The 14,577-nt window shown below is 45.4% G+C and overlaps 1 long non-coding RNA gene across 1 annotated transcript in view; it reads right to left on the bottom strand.

Annotated features, from left to right (window-relative positions):
• LOC139761521 (uncharacterized) overlaps positions 1–14,577 on the bottom strand; it is a 77,598-nt gene that overhangs the window by 42,379 nt on the left and 20,642 nt on the right. The window contains exon 2 of the long non-coding RNA XR_011715530.1: positions 10,107–10,378. This is a non-coding gene — a long non-coding RNA (uncharacterized lncRNA). The remainder of the gene's footprint in view (positions 1–10,106; positions 10,379–14,577) is intronic.

Below are 14,577 nucleotides of genomic sequence, written 5' to 3'. Positions count from 1 at the left end.
TATCACTGTATCTTCGCCCATGCATCGTGTAGCGGCAGTTGAACTGAAAAAAGTAAGTATTCGTAGAGAGAAAACGAGACGTGATGTACTGGAAGGGACTAAGAATTCGTAATCTGCATCAGAAATAAGTCTAGAAGAGTGACACTGCATCCTTGATAAGAAGGAAACAAATCAATTTTGGTGCGATTACCCAGAGGTTGTTGTGGCTTCAAGGCTGCGCTACTGTCAGCGGCAAAGAAGTGATAGGCTCTTGCAGCCTAGCCAAAGTGGTTTTCATTTGCTGTGTGTTCTCAAGTAGGCGGAGTCCGGTAACGTCAAATATGAATAAAGAAACACAATGGAATTCAAACAACTGACCACTGGGGCATTTTGAGGCTGTCTTTGACAGTGGGAACCATAGCCACGCATCCATAACCAGGCACGCCCGAAAGACGTGTCCGTGGTTTGCCTGGCTGCTTTTTACTCCCTGGTTCACTCCAGTGACGGCAGGTCGCCCCCTGTATACCACTTCGCACCATTATACTCTATCTCATGCACGCCTTTCACCTTCCTATATGTTCAGGCCCTTACCAAAAACCATTATCATTTTGGACTTTACCCTTTCCGAAGTAAAACGTTTGCCCATGAGTTCGCATCCATCACTACGAGTAAAATCATAGAAATCTTAACCACAGAGAGTTGCTCTAATCAAGATTACCAAAACCTTTGATGATTATCATCACAGCATCATATCACCTCTTAGCCTTGGCCATTCTATGCTAGATAGTTTTCAGTCGCCTACACGGCTATCATACGATTCAATCCCCAGTCCGGGTCGCCGTTCTGGTAGCTTGCCACTGTACTCAATCGTCTTTGTCTATTTCTAAGTGTCGTGACGAAATGAGAGAGTATTCAAGGTGGAGACGTACCAGTACATTGCAAATAATAAGGATTGGTTACTTGAACCTAAATTATGTTGCGCTATCTATGATGCCTAGAATTTTGTACGCCTTTTTCTGCTTCTGTGCGCTGCTTTTTTGGATTTAGGTCCTCGGTTTATTGCAGCCAAGCGTTTTTTCCTCATTTACCTTACGTTCTCACAACTTATCCACATGAGCACCTCCTTGCCACCTATAGGCCCAGTTCATTGGTCTATCTATATCAGCTCACTACTTAATACGTTCAATTTTCGTTGTAGCCTTATTTTTGTAGCGTAGAAGCGTCTGCGAAATTTGATATCTTATAATGCAAGCCATTATGAATGTCATTAATATATACGAGAAAGAGAACTGGTCCCAGGATTGATCCCTGTGGCACGCCACTTTTTATGTCTAACCATTCTGAGGCTTAACCGTTAATCACTACTTTTTGTCTCCAGCCAGTCAACCAGTTTCCAAACAACTGAAGTACAACCCAATCTATACCAAGTGACTTTACTTCTGCTTGTAACCTTTGATGGGGATCATTTTCGGACTTCTAAAAATTGAAGTAGATGATATCAGTCGCTTTCCTTTTTATCATAAATGTTGATCACCGTTTTAAGAGAATCGGTTAGATTTGTCAGACGTGAACGATTTCGTCAAGGTATCATAATGCAAAATGATTGAGGGGTGATCCTGAAAATGATATATAATCTTGTCTTAAATTATGGTTTAATCAGGTTTGCCAATTATGGACGCAAGCCACTTGGGTGATGATATCCGGGGAAGGAACTTATCATCTTTTTTGAACATGATGTTACGCTGGGAAGCAACAGACAAGTTGAAAAGCGCAGTCTTTCTTACCTTAAGCTTAGCTTCTTTCATTGTTCTCTGTTAAAACTTATCAAGAACTACTGACATAATCACTTTGTCAATTTATCACAGACAGATCTGGAAAATGAGCTGCGTTCGTCGGGGTTTGAATACGGAAGGAAGCGAATGATTTAGGATTTCTGCCACGGCTTCACTGTCTGTCTTGGACACAGTCACTGTTTTCCATTATGATATATCCTCCTGTTATTATGATCACGACTGGACGCACTGTACATATGGAGTGTGTTCTGTGACAGAAAGTTAGTTTTAAATCGTCTCTCATAAATTTCCCATTGTTGTTGTATGGTTTCGCCTCTTTCACACGGCTCCATCCAAATGACTGCGTTTGTCTCTCTCGCTTCTAACGTAAATATGACATTCCTTATACTTGTTCCTGCTATTTTCAGCATTACACGCTCATTAATGTTTACCTTGACGCGCAAGCTTTTTAGTTTTTCTATAAAATGTTACCAAACCTCCATCATCATGGTGGTTAGTTTCTTTCAGTTTCTTGTTAATATCTTGGACATCTGCATGTTCTTCATTCATTTGTCGCACCATAACAGCATAGTTCTGAAAGATGACACTGTGTGCACATATGTCCCCACTGCTGCTTTGAAAGTCTTACTGAAGCTTTCCCAACACAAGTCGTACCCACTGCTGATGTCACTCCAGCCTTTCATGTTTAGAGAAACCCGATGATCGCTGGACTTTCCTGATTTAAATCTCGTATCATATTTCACTTTTCCTCGACACTCATGTTGACCACCACTACCATACCGGATTGACAGACAACTCAGAGGGGATATGTCGGTGATCACTTGTGCCACACTCTCCTCCAACCCCAACAATAAAGACAAGATCCTTATTTACCGATAGAACTAAGTCTAGCATGTTCACGTCACGAGTCGGTTTATCAGCAAGTTGGAATAGGATACGATCCCACAACTTGAGATAATTTCTACGCACGGAGCTACTGGAAGGGGACTTCCCCACTGAGTTACGGTATACTGAAATCTCTCATTGTAAACGAATGGTCTTCGTTGCAAATTTCTGATAACCTGTCAGAAAATCTCTCTTCTGCCTCTACTGTGTGTGTGTGTGTGTGTGTGTGTGTGTGTGTGTGTGTGTGATTTACTGTAAAATGCTTTTGAAGCATATCACTGATTTCTACAGGAAAATAAGTCAATATTAAGAACAGCTGCATCATTTTTCAGTACAAAATCATAGTTAGCTTTAACGAAGAGAAAGACACCACAACCTCTTGTGTCTCCTTCTACCACTGTGGAATACAGTGTGCAGTGGCACTATGTACTTTGCAGCGATACCATTGTATCTAATACCAGTCATAAATTTCTTGTAATTGAATTGTCACTTCGTGGAAAATTTTGTTTTCTGCATAGTGCCTGCATTTGCATGCTATAAATTGCTATGGGTAGTATTGATGGAGGGAGACAAGGCTGCTCAATATAGACTAAATTTATATGTAGACTCACTGTCAAAGCTTTGCAGCACCCAAAACATTCAGGTGCAGGCAATGTTTTGTGAACATTTCAGGCCACATGCTATAACTCTGCCACAGGTTTTCAAGCCTGACTTCCTCTTGTGAACGAAGGTCAACTTATCAATTATCAAAACTGTGGATGCCTTACCGAAAAGGCGATCCTGATGCTGATCCTGGTCAGCGCTTTTGAAATTAGAATGTTTTACTCTAAAAAACAACCAAAAAGTTGATGATATAACTTAAAAAGTCTTCCAATTTCTCCTTGAGTACGTCGTTAGTAGGTACACAACAAATCGCAATAGCATTACCTTCAGTACCATCACAGATGTCGTCCCTCGTATGAGCGATGTCGTTTACCTTGGCATCTGGAAAGCAATATCATTTACGGAGGGAAGGTTTCCTGAGGAAGAAATTTTCCAGATAATCTCGGGTGATGGTATAACCAACCTCAAATCAAATCCCTTTTTTGGTGTCAGTTGCAACAGAGGCATACGTGTGGGAGGTTTTGTACTCTGCTTCACCACTTTATATCTAGACACTTGGTCCATCTGGCTGGAAGGACATGGATTAGTCTGGGGTGTTTCAGCACCCACGGCATCACTCCCTAACACAGGCACCTCACTCCCTGACATCCCCACCAAGCTGGTTTCAATGAGCTCCTGAAGCACGTCCACCGTTTGGGATAAAGCATCAATCTTATGTAGGGCAGCAGTCAACTTCTTCTGCAGGATCCGTCCATTCTGGCATGACCTGCATATCAAAGGGCCGAGTGGGATTATATTACTCCAGTTTCTACTCCCGAGAACTGGTTGCTTAGGTGCGACCACCGTTAGTAAAACCACACAATACTAGGCAAGCCACTGCGTCATATGATGACTCTCTGGTCATTGGCAACTCCAGGGTTTGGGCCGTTGTGATGTTTGCTTCTTTTCCTACACCGCTAAGCTTTGGAACTCTTATCTTCCCAAGGCTTTTTTGATAGCTATGAACTGGCTCTTTTCCAAAGGCAGGTTTCATACTTCCATTTGAACTCTCTGCCGCTACTACTTCTTCTTCTTCATCTGGTTAATGAGCCCTGTTGTCCGTCATTGGTGACTTAATATATATAAGTATATGTATGATGGGTGTAATAACCTATTTGTACTGTAAGGGAAGGGAGTTGTATAGTAGTGTGTGTGTGCGTGTGTGTGTGTGTGTTTGGGTTAATGTGAAGATTTAATACCGTTGCCTTGGCTCATGTCTCTGCCCCTTGCGCCAGAGTTCAGTAATCCGTCAGGGCGTCTGCGCAGGACCCGTCGCCTGGCGTCTTCTACCTACCTTCACTCCATATATGCCCGCCGACTTTACAAGACCCAGATATATCTCGCCGTAGTATCTCGCGCTCTCTCTTTGATTACCGCCAGCTGCTGTCTCGAGAGAGCGGCGTGCGCTATCAGCAAGGCTATCATTAGATACCCCAGCCATATCTTTAGGTGAATTATGTTATTCATATTGTAGATCTCGGAGCAATTTTCCCGTCCGTGGACAGACGACGGGAGTGGAGAGTCACTTGAACACGTAGGGAGGCTCGAGCAGGTGGTTTATACTGCGTATTGGATCGCTTATCCACTCGGGTTCGAGGTGTTTGGCAGCTGGCACGATACCTTTGAGGAAAGAGATCTCCTACAGTCTATAGAATCTCGGAGTATACGTAACAAAAAGATTCTTAAACGTCTGAAGCAAAGCTTGATCCTAAGAAACGCTCCATCTCGTCTTGAAGTAGCAGACTAGCATCTCTGTGTGTGTGTGTCCTCGATTAAAGATATCTCTATTATCACTGTGATACGGTAGATAAAAGTTAAGATTTGGAAATGATTCTGATAAATCTTATATATGCTATATATATATATATATATATATATATATATATATATATATATATAGGTCTGTACAGGTCGTTTACCTGGTCGAATACCCAAGGACATTATACCACACATTCCCACTCATCAACTCTTCTCATCTGTACACACTTCTTTTCTCAGTTCTCCCTGTACATTGTCCCTTTTACCTTGTGCCCGCATTAGGTACCTTCCTTCCTTCCTTCCTTCCTGTTATCAGTCATCATTGTAGGATTCACAGATGTGATGCTTTAAGCAGCTTTGCGGTATGGCATTACCGCCGCTCGTCCTCTGGACGTGAAAGGGAAGGTTTTCTAATCGAATCACATCATACACATTCCTTCTTCTCCCTGCTCCTATCCATACACATTTCCTCCTATTGTTCCTCCCTATACACACATTCCACCCTCGTGCTTCTCCCTCCATATACATTTCCGTTTTCCAATTCCCCATGTACTGGATTTTGCCTTCTCTCAACTGCCTGTAGGACCCCTCTTGCTGGTCATCCTGCCACACACTCGCCCAGGACCTCAAGTGGTCACTGACACACACACACACACACACACACTTTCTTCTGTCTGTTCCTCCTCCTCCAGCCGCACCTTTCCCCACTCCGCCAGCTCCACCGACCCTTCACTACCATGCCAACTGCATAATTCAGTCTAGAGGGTCTGGAGGTGTGGCTAGCAGGGTTTTGATGGGCTTTGGCGGCGCGGGTAGTGTGGGACGGGAATGGCGAAAGTCGAGAGAGAGAGAGAGAGAGAGAGAGAGAGAGAGAGAGAGAGAGAGAGAGAGAGAGAGAGAGAGAGAGAGAGAGAAGGGGAAAAAATGTTTTGCACAGGAGTCATGGTGTTTGAATTAATTGTTCTTCATAGTCGTTCCTATTCAGCATATTCTTTGTCTCTTATGCTTTCATTTCCTCAAATGCTCCATCGATACAAGCATGAGCAGTGAGAGGTACGTGAATTGTAACACCTGAAAACAAACTCGAAGACTGGTTGTTTCTTTCCTTCCGCCGCTAAACTCTGGATTATTTCTACCCATTTTCTTTTTCTCAATCTCTGTTAGGAATGTGCCCCATATACATCGTTAAGCAGGCACGTCTTTTTCGTCACTTGAGAGACGAGGCCTCTCTAGCTCTATCTAGTCTCTTTATTACATGTCTTCCTTTCCCTCAAAAAAAGTAAAGCAAAGCATGAACATCCTCTCATATACAGACGACCTCACAGATACATCACAGTACCCCAACACTACACAAGCAACATTGAACATAATACACCATCTGTCATGCAAGTAGAACACTGGCCCAGTCACAACAGTGTCTGCATCACCCCAGGCATCCACCGCCACCCTCTTCATCCCTTTACTTGCAGCGAATCCCACCAGAATCTCCCTGAATCGTCAGTCACTCCAACTCGACAAAACACCGACCATAACAAGAATCTGAAGTGACGAACGCACACACTCACGACAGCCACTCCCTACATCACATCACATCGACACGAATTTCATAAACACACAGATGGTCCTCAGAGCGCACTCGTACCAATCTTGGACGAGTATAAGAATGTTTCAGTGACCCATACAAAGGAAACATCCGCTCCGTTTTACACTCGACCATACTTGACTTATCAGCCATTCTTTCAAGGGTAAACATAGCAGTACTGCGCACCAAAGAAAGCAGAGTAATAAGAACAATTACCGGCTGCCCAGCAACCAATGGACATTGAGGAATTCCACCACCTTGCACAAGTGCTTCCAGTACAACCTGACCCCTGCCATGGGACTGACCTTCCCTCCTTTCGAGTTACTCTATAACCACCCAACAACCTTCACGTGAAGGCGAATATTTTTTTACGAGGAGCTGAGCGAGTGTGTCAGCAAATTTAATTCAAGGGATCGAGTACTAGTGATGAACGATTTTAAAGCTAGGATGGGGATTGTGAAAGTTGTGGGTATCACTGGGGCACCCACTGATGTGAGTGAAAATGGTGAGCAGCTTATGGAGTTATGTGCTGAGAAAAAGCTTTGACTGAGAATACCTGGTATAAAAGTAGACGTGTAGGATGGATGGATTACTTATGTTGGATAGGCTTGATAATGAGGGACTCTGATGTGAATGTGCCGAGTGGGGCAGGCATGTGGGGGATGTTTGATCATTACATGGTGTGGGCGAGGGTGAAGATTTGTAGAAGGTGGTAAGAGGTTGGTGAAAGTAAGTGAATTTGGAAGATAATCCTGTGTGACGAGGTTCCAGGAGAGAGTGGGTGTAGATTAGAGTAGATGAAACAAGGGGAGTGGATGAAGAATCAGAGGTCTCTAGGTGAGTAGTACGGACATGTGCGAGAGAAGTGTGTTTCATGCGTAAGATAGGAGGTGAGCAGGCAAGGAAGGGTAATGAGAGGTGACACGATAAAGAAAAATTACGAGCGAAACAGAAAACCCGAGTGTTTGGTTATCCACGGCGAAAAAGGGCAAGTGATTAGGGAATGTGAAAGAGACAGCGACAAGAGGTCAGGAGGACGGTGCAGGGGTTGAAAAAGAGGGCGAGTGAGAGTCGGACTGAGCGAGTATCAGCAAACTTCTACGATTTTGGAAGAGCTAATAGTATTAAAAAACGAGCAAATGGGAACACAGATGAAGGGGCGAATGGAAAAGTGGTAACAAGATGAGATGAGGTGAGAGAAGATGGTGAGAGAATTTCTAAAGATAGTTTAATATTTGGTGTGGGTAATTTTAGACCTTGAGGTATGCGAAGTGAGAGTCATGGCAACTGGTTCGGTTAAAGCAGAAGAGGTTGATATTGCACTTGAATATGGATTAATTAGGATTTTTAAAGAATGTGTGGCTCATGCCTGAGGATTGGTGGAAGGCATGTATAGCGCTACTGTATAAAGGAGACAAAGGTGAGTTTTAAACTATAGGGTTGTAAGTTTGTCGAGTGTGCCTGGGAAGTTGTACGAGAAATTTGTGGTTGAGAGGATGGTGGAATGCATAGAGCTTCAGACTGGGGAGCAACAGTGTGGTATCAGGAGTGGTAGAGGAGATGTTGACATGATGTTTGCTTTGGAGAGTGTGTGTGAGAATTACATAAGAGAAACTGAAGGATCTGTACATGGCATTTATGGATCTGGATAAAGCATATGATAGGGTTGATAAAGATGCCTTGTGGAAGGTGCTACGAATATAAAGTGTATGAGGAAAGTTATCTAAAGAGTAAGGCGTATGTCCAAGTAGGAAGAAAACGGATGAATTTTTCAGGAAGAATGTCTGTCTGTGGCAGGGGTGCTTGATGTCATCGCCATGGCTGTTTAATGCGTTCATGGATGAGGTGGTAGGGGAAGTTGACTCGAAGGTTTAGGAGAGAGGGACGGGACTACAGTCTGTCGGATCTGCAGTCTGGAAGGATTGAGTGGTCGGGGCCTGAGCATACTGGAGGGTGAGACGTGCACGGAACGGAGTTGGAGCGATATGCTATATAGGGGGCGACGGACTGTGAGTGGACTGAACTAAGGCAAATGAAGAGGCCAGGGGGAAACCACAGAAAGGTATGTGGAGGCCTGCTTCTGGAGAGGGTAGATTCAGTCTAGGTACGTTATATAAGACGACTACATAAATGATGTAAGCAAATGAGGCCTCTTCGTTTGTTCTTGGCACTACTCTGCTACCTAAGAAACGGCGAACAGTGTTTGTGTATGTGTGTGTGTGTGTAGAACGTCAGTACACCAAAACAATAAACAAGGTTCTGATTAAGAAGAGTAATCACTTAATGTGGAGGTCATGTTATTGATCCTCTTTGAACCGACCTGTTCTCTTGTATTGCAAATCCATCTCTGCTTTTAGGTGAGCTTTAATCCCATGTAACCTCGATGCTCTTGTCTTGTAGAAAATCGTAGTTATTTTCCCTTATACTTCAAGTCCCGACGAGTACGACGATTAACCCTCTATAAATCTCTCCCCAGGAGTCGAATGCACGTGTATCGGTTTGGAATCCACTGAGGTCTTCCATCTCTACAGCATGTCGAGTTAGATTCCTTTTCCTCAAGACAGAAGCTTACGAGATCGCAAGAAAACAGATGTGTCATCAAGGCTTTTATATCCGGACATCTTTGCATCCTCAGGGGTCAACTTCGTCTACGTCAGGGTCTGTATACGTCACGGTCCCACAGATGCTGCACACTTGACAGGATAGCGCGCGGCTCATCCTACAGAGGGTGCGCCTGATCCTCCATCGGGCGCGGCTGAGCCTATATAACGGTGGAGGATTAACCCTTTACATGCCTATCTCTAGGCGCATTAAGTCCTTTAGAGGCTCAGATGGATCTTCTCTCATCTATACCAGAGTGAAGTATACAAAACCACAATTGCCGGAATCACGTACCATGAGACGCGGTGTAGTAAGTCGAAGACACGATTTGCCTGATCCGAATATTTGGCTGGGTTACTTTATGTCTCTCTCTCTCACTCTTGCCTGCACGATATGTCCGCGATGATGGGGCGGAAGACACTAATATGCTCACGAATGTTGGGGAAAGATGGTGGAGATCCCCGGCAGTTGAGAGCTACTGAGTGTCAGACAAAAGAACCTACTGCCGTATTACCCAGGGCAGTGGAAGACTTCACCCATCTAGACTATAACATTACATCATCGGGTACATTGTGTTGAGCTGTGGAAAACCGATGCTACATCTTGATCCCCAGATTTTCTCTTTTCAGACTTATCAAAACCTAATTTCGTGTCGTCCATATTTGAAATGTAGTTTTATCCTCCGTGGAGAACTACCATAGAGCTATGTGACTGGCAGTATATCTGATGGTGTTGGGGCAAACAGCTAAACTGTGGACATCTCACACACACACACACATACACACTCACACTATATGTCAGCGAACTGAACATAATTTTCTCAGCGGCATGAACACTGTACAGAGAAACAACAGGAACCATCTTACCAGATCAGAAGTGGTCACACTTCATGACCTGACATACACAGGCCATGAGAGATGACCTGGACCGATGATGGTTCCTCTCGTCCCATGTGAGGTTCGTGTGGTGTCTGGCTAGGTGACGACGACGCTCCAGCAGTTGAAGGCCATCACATCCAACCCGACATGACTCACAAAGGCCGCTACACTTGAGGAAGCAAGAACTCGTAGTGAAAGCAAACGTCACATTTTCTGCTTTGTGTATGTATAGTGTCTTCAACGTTCAGCCACAGCAAGACCTGTGGATACAAAGTCATTCATTAGGGCTACTTCAGAGGACAGTGTTTACGTAGTACCATTAGCCAAGAAACCAAATGTTCAGCTCAATAGATCTATCTATTCTAGGACCTCGTTCTTGAAAGGTCACTTTTCAAAGAAATCCTATATCTCGGAGGCTCTACTTGCTCTACTTCCAGTAGCAGGGAAGTGATGTGGACTCCTTTGGAATGAGAAGTGTTTTGACGAGAGGGTACTCCCGCTGATACAGACAGCCTCGCCAAAACGTGGCTTTTCACTCGCGGTATAACGTCAAACAAGGTAAGTCTGGTAAAACCATTAGAGACGGTGTCAGCGATTAATATGGTAGATATACAGAATAGAGAGACAAAGGGCTTCACCTTCCCAGAAGAGATGTTCTTGCTACTCATCTGTCGTTGGCTGAGTATAAGGTCTTCAGGAGAGGAGATATGGTCAACATTGTCCTCGGGTTTCGTCCGCAGTGCTTTGTACTGTGTAGATCTGACAGAGCAGAGGCGTCCCTTCAGTGTACACTTGCAGCAGTGTAGCTAAGCTAAAGACTTGTTATCTTCTTAGGTCCTCCCTGAACACTTAAGAAACTATCCTCTTTTTTTACTAGAAAGAAGGTTCTCCACTTTCTAAAAAACTCTCATCTTATATATCCTCTCTCTCTCTCTCTCTCTCTCTCTCTCTCTCTCTCTCTCACCAAGATAGCTGCAGGCACTTGATTGAGTTCATAATTTTTGCTCCACACAGGAGGTAGGAGGACCTGAAAACCCCACGTATATACCTACGAGTTTGGACCTGATTATCGTCCCAATAGTTCATCTACTAACACGTAATTAAGAGTCATCTGTTATCTCCACAGCTGAATCTCGGTGGTGGGACACTGGAAAACATCTGTCTGGAATCACCATCTGTCAAAGTATAAAAAGGGGGTTTGGGGGGACGGTATGAGGGGGGTGAGTTATGTCCCAGGAAATGCCGTGTGCATCCCGCCCATGTCCCACGCGTTCTGGTTTGGCAAAAGATGGGCTCGCTCGCCCTGAATCATGGCCAGCAGCAACCACGATGATGATAGTCATGTTGGTCCAGTTCATTACGGTTGGTAAAACTGTCACCCCCACGAGATGTCGTCCCGTTCTGGCGCTCTGTGGCTCAGCGCCTCCTCCAGGTCACCTACAAACCACGATCGTCAGGGAGTTCGGTCTGTAGTTCAGCACCTCCTTCAGGTCACCTACAGACCAAAATCGTCAGGGGGTCCGGTCTGTAGTTCAGCGCCTCCTTCAGGTCACCTATAGACCACGATCGTCAGAGGGTCCGGTCTGTAGTTCAGCACCTCCTTCAGGTCACCTACAGGCCACGATCGTCAGGGGGGGTCTGCTCTGTAGTTCAGCAGCTCCTTCAGGTCACCTACAGACCACGATCGTCAGGGGGTCCGGTCTGTAGTTCAGCACCTCCTTCAGGTCACCTACAGACCACGATCGTCAGGGGGGATCTGGTCTGTAGTTCAGCACCTCCTTCAGGTCACCTACAGACCACGATCGTCAGGGGGGATCTGGTCTGTAGTTCAGCGCCTCCTTCAGGTCACCTACAGACCACGATCGTCAGGAGGTCCGGTCTGTAGTTCAGCGCCTTTTTCTGGTCCTCTTTCTCTCTCACTCCTCCTTCAGCAATCAGCTGTTCACCTGCAACACCATGAACCACATTTCAAGTGGTGTGTCAAGTGTAAGTTCAAACATCTTCATCACATTTGCCTTTAGTAATTTGTATTTTCTAGATATTTCAATGTTCTCTTAGACCTTCTCTCCATTCCATCTCACTGGCACTGAGGTTGCCGTGTCTTCCACATTGTATTGGAGATGTAGTGTCTTCCACTATGTAAAGACCTTTGAACTCGTCATTCACTTCCTCGCAAATCCTTACACCATTCTTATAATACTTCCCTCTGAATACCTTAGCCTGATTAGGTCCCCATTATCTGATAATTCTGCAATGTCTCGTGTCTTACCCACAGCATTGTTTTCAAGGTTTCTCTGATCTTTATTTATTCTGCTGTGCTCGTGCGTCGCTCCCTGGTACCTTATTACTGCTGGTTGTCTGAAATGTCGCTTCAGTCTTCACAGCGTCCAAGTTCTTTCGCTTATAAATTCTTTTTCTGCACACTTTCTGTCTCTTTTTTCTTATAACCTTTACTCTGTATCTCAGGCCCAAGGTACCTATGTTCCTACTCCCGGTGTGTGTTTGTGTAATTGCTTACTTGAAATTATTTGCGTGTGTGTTTATGTGGGTGTGTGTAAAGTTACTGTTGACCTATCAAAGGTATGAAGGGGCTGAGACTATGCAGTGATGGGCGTTCTGATGGGGTAAGGTGGATGCAACACTGAGATGTGACCAAGTGTAACGAGGATATGACACGGGGTGATCAAGTTGTTGGTCGGTCGGCGCGATAAAGGCGCGGGTTGACATGGCGAAGATGTGTGTTGAAGGTGAAGATAGGCGTGGTGAAGGCAGCAAGGACGGGCGCGGGAAGTGGACGGTTGGTGGGAGACGCAAGCGACGATCTGGAGGCGCAGCTGGGAGAAAGAGGAAGGACCTGGCGACTGTATGATATTGATGGGTGGAGTCAAGAAGGCCTGGGCAAGCTTCAGCAATTTCTGAGGTGTGTGTGTGTGTGTGTGTGTGTGTGTGTGTGTGTGAAGGGGGTGGGGGGGCGTGGTGTGATGGAGGCAGACAGGAATGTAGAAGCCATGGGAGGGCAAGGGCAGGGTGTGTGATTCACTGTGGTGAAAAAAAAAAAAAAGAAAAATAGAAGAGCCTCTAGCGAGAGATGTGAGTGGCGATCGTGGTGATGGCTTCAGTGCGTTTTCTGAATGTATGGAGTGGCGTAGCGAATGGTGAGGGGGAGGCGTAGGGTGGGGGGGTCTTGGGCGATAGTGCAAACGTGAGGTGAAGGGATGCTGCTGGTGGATGTATTGTGAGGTGTGACTGGATAGGGTGAAGGTCGAGCGGAGGTTATGAGCTGGTGTATTGAAACTACAGTAAAATGGGAGAGGCAACGTGTGTGAGATATGATGCGGGTGGCGCGTACCGATGGCCCGCGAGTGGCGTGGCGAACGCATAGGTTGGCGTGGTGGAGCCATAGTACAGGTCGTGATGATGGCGTGGTTGAACATGGTGTAATCATAATGGAGAACATGAAAAAGGTGTGTTCGGCCATTATCAATGCTATAGTAGAGAGGGAGTGTCGGAGGCGTGGTGAAGGTGTGGGCGAGCGAGTTCTAGACAGTGGTGGGCATGTGGAGGGCAGAGACCAACACGTGTAAAGCGTGGAGTGACATGAGCAAGATGATATAGTGGTGTTGCTGAAGGGCGGGTGGGGCGTGATGCGAGGGCAGGGTGTATGGGAGACGTTGTAGCAAAGGAGCGTGTCAAGCTCTCTCTGGTTGTATACTTTTTGCTTTGTTTACACCTGCTAGGGTAAACCACTAGCCTCCTCCCTGGCCCATACTGAAGCTCCGACACATCTTAACGACTACGTCTGTCTAAAGACGCCTATTGCATCTCGTATGGTGCGAGGGAGGAGGGCCTAACGGGAATCATATGAAGAAATGTCCTGAAGGAATGCAAGACGGATGTCTCCAGTCCAAGCTGAGTACGTCACTTTAATATGAATGGCTTGTCTGATGGAATACTCACAGGTCTAGATGATCACTGAAGAGAATGTCTATAAATCAATAACCATCGAAAGAAATCCAATAGCGAAAGTTAGTGTTCGAAGAAAGACTGGAGAACTAAGCAAGTGACAAGAAATTACTAAACGAGACAAAAAAAAGATCAAATCACAAATGTTAAGACGACCCAATATGACAGTCACGCAAGGTCACACATAGCAAGTGGCGAGGCCACTTTTCTAGAACCCCTGCTACCATAACCCCTCCTTCACCCCGGGATATATACAGTTTCTTTGGAGTACCTATCCATACCCACCAGATTGGACCTCCTCCTATGCACTTCACTACAGTCTTGACTTCCTGCGACCACTTTTGCCTCGAGATTCGACACTTTACCCAGATCCTTGTCAGCAAACATAGCTTACCATGTGAAGACCAGCGGGGGCCCCTTCTACCCCTTACACCTCACATGATGAGTGTCTGACTGGGGTTACACTGAGGCTGGACACGTTCACTCCCCTTATATT

The sequence above is a fragment of the Panulirus ornatus genome, chromosome 40 (assembly GCF_036320965.1).
Source record: "Panulirus ornatus isolate Po-2019 chromosome 40, ASM3632096v1, whole genome shotgun sequence".
NCBI lineage: Eukaryota > Metazoa > Arthropoda > Malacostraca > Decapoda > Palinuridae > Panulirus > Panulirus ornatus.
This window is presented reverse-complemented; position numbering and strand designations above follow the sequence as displayed.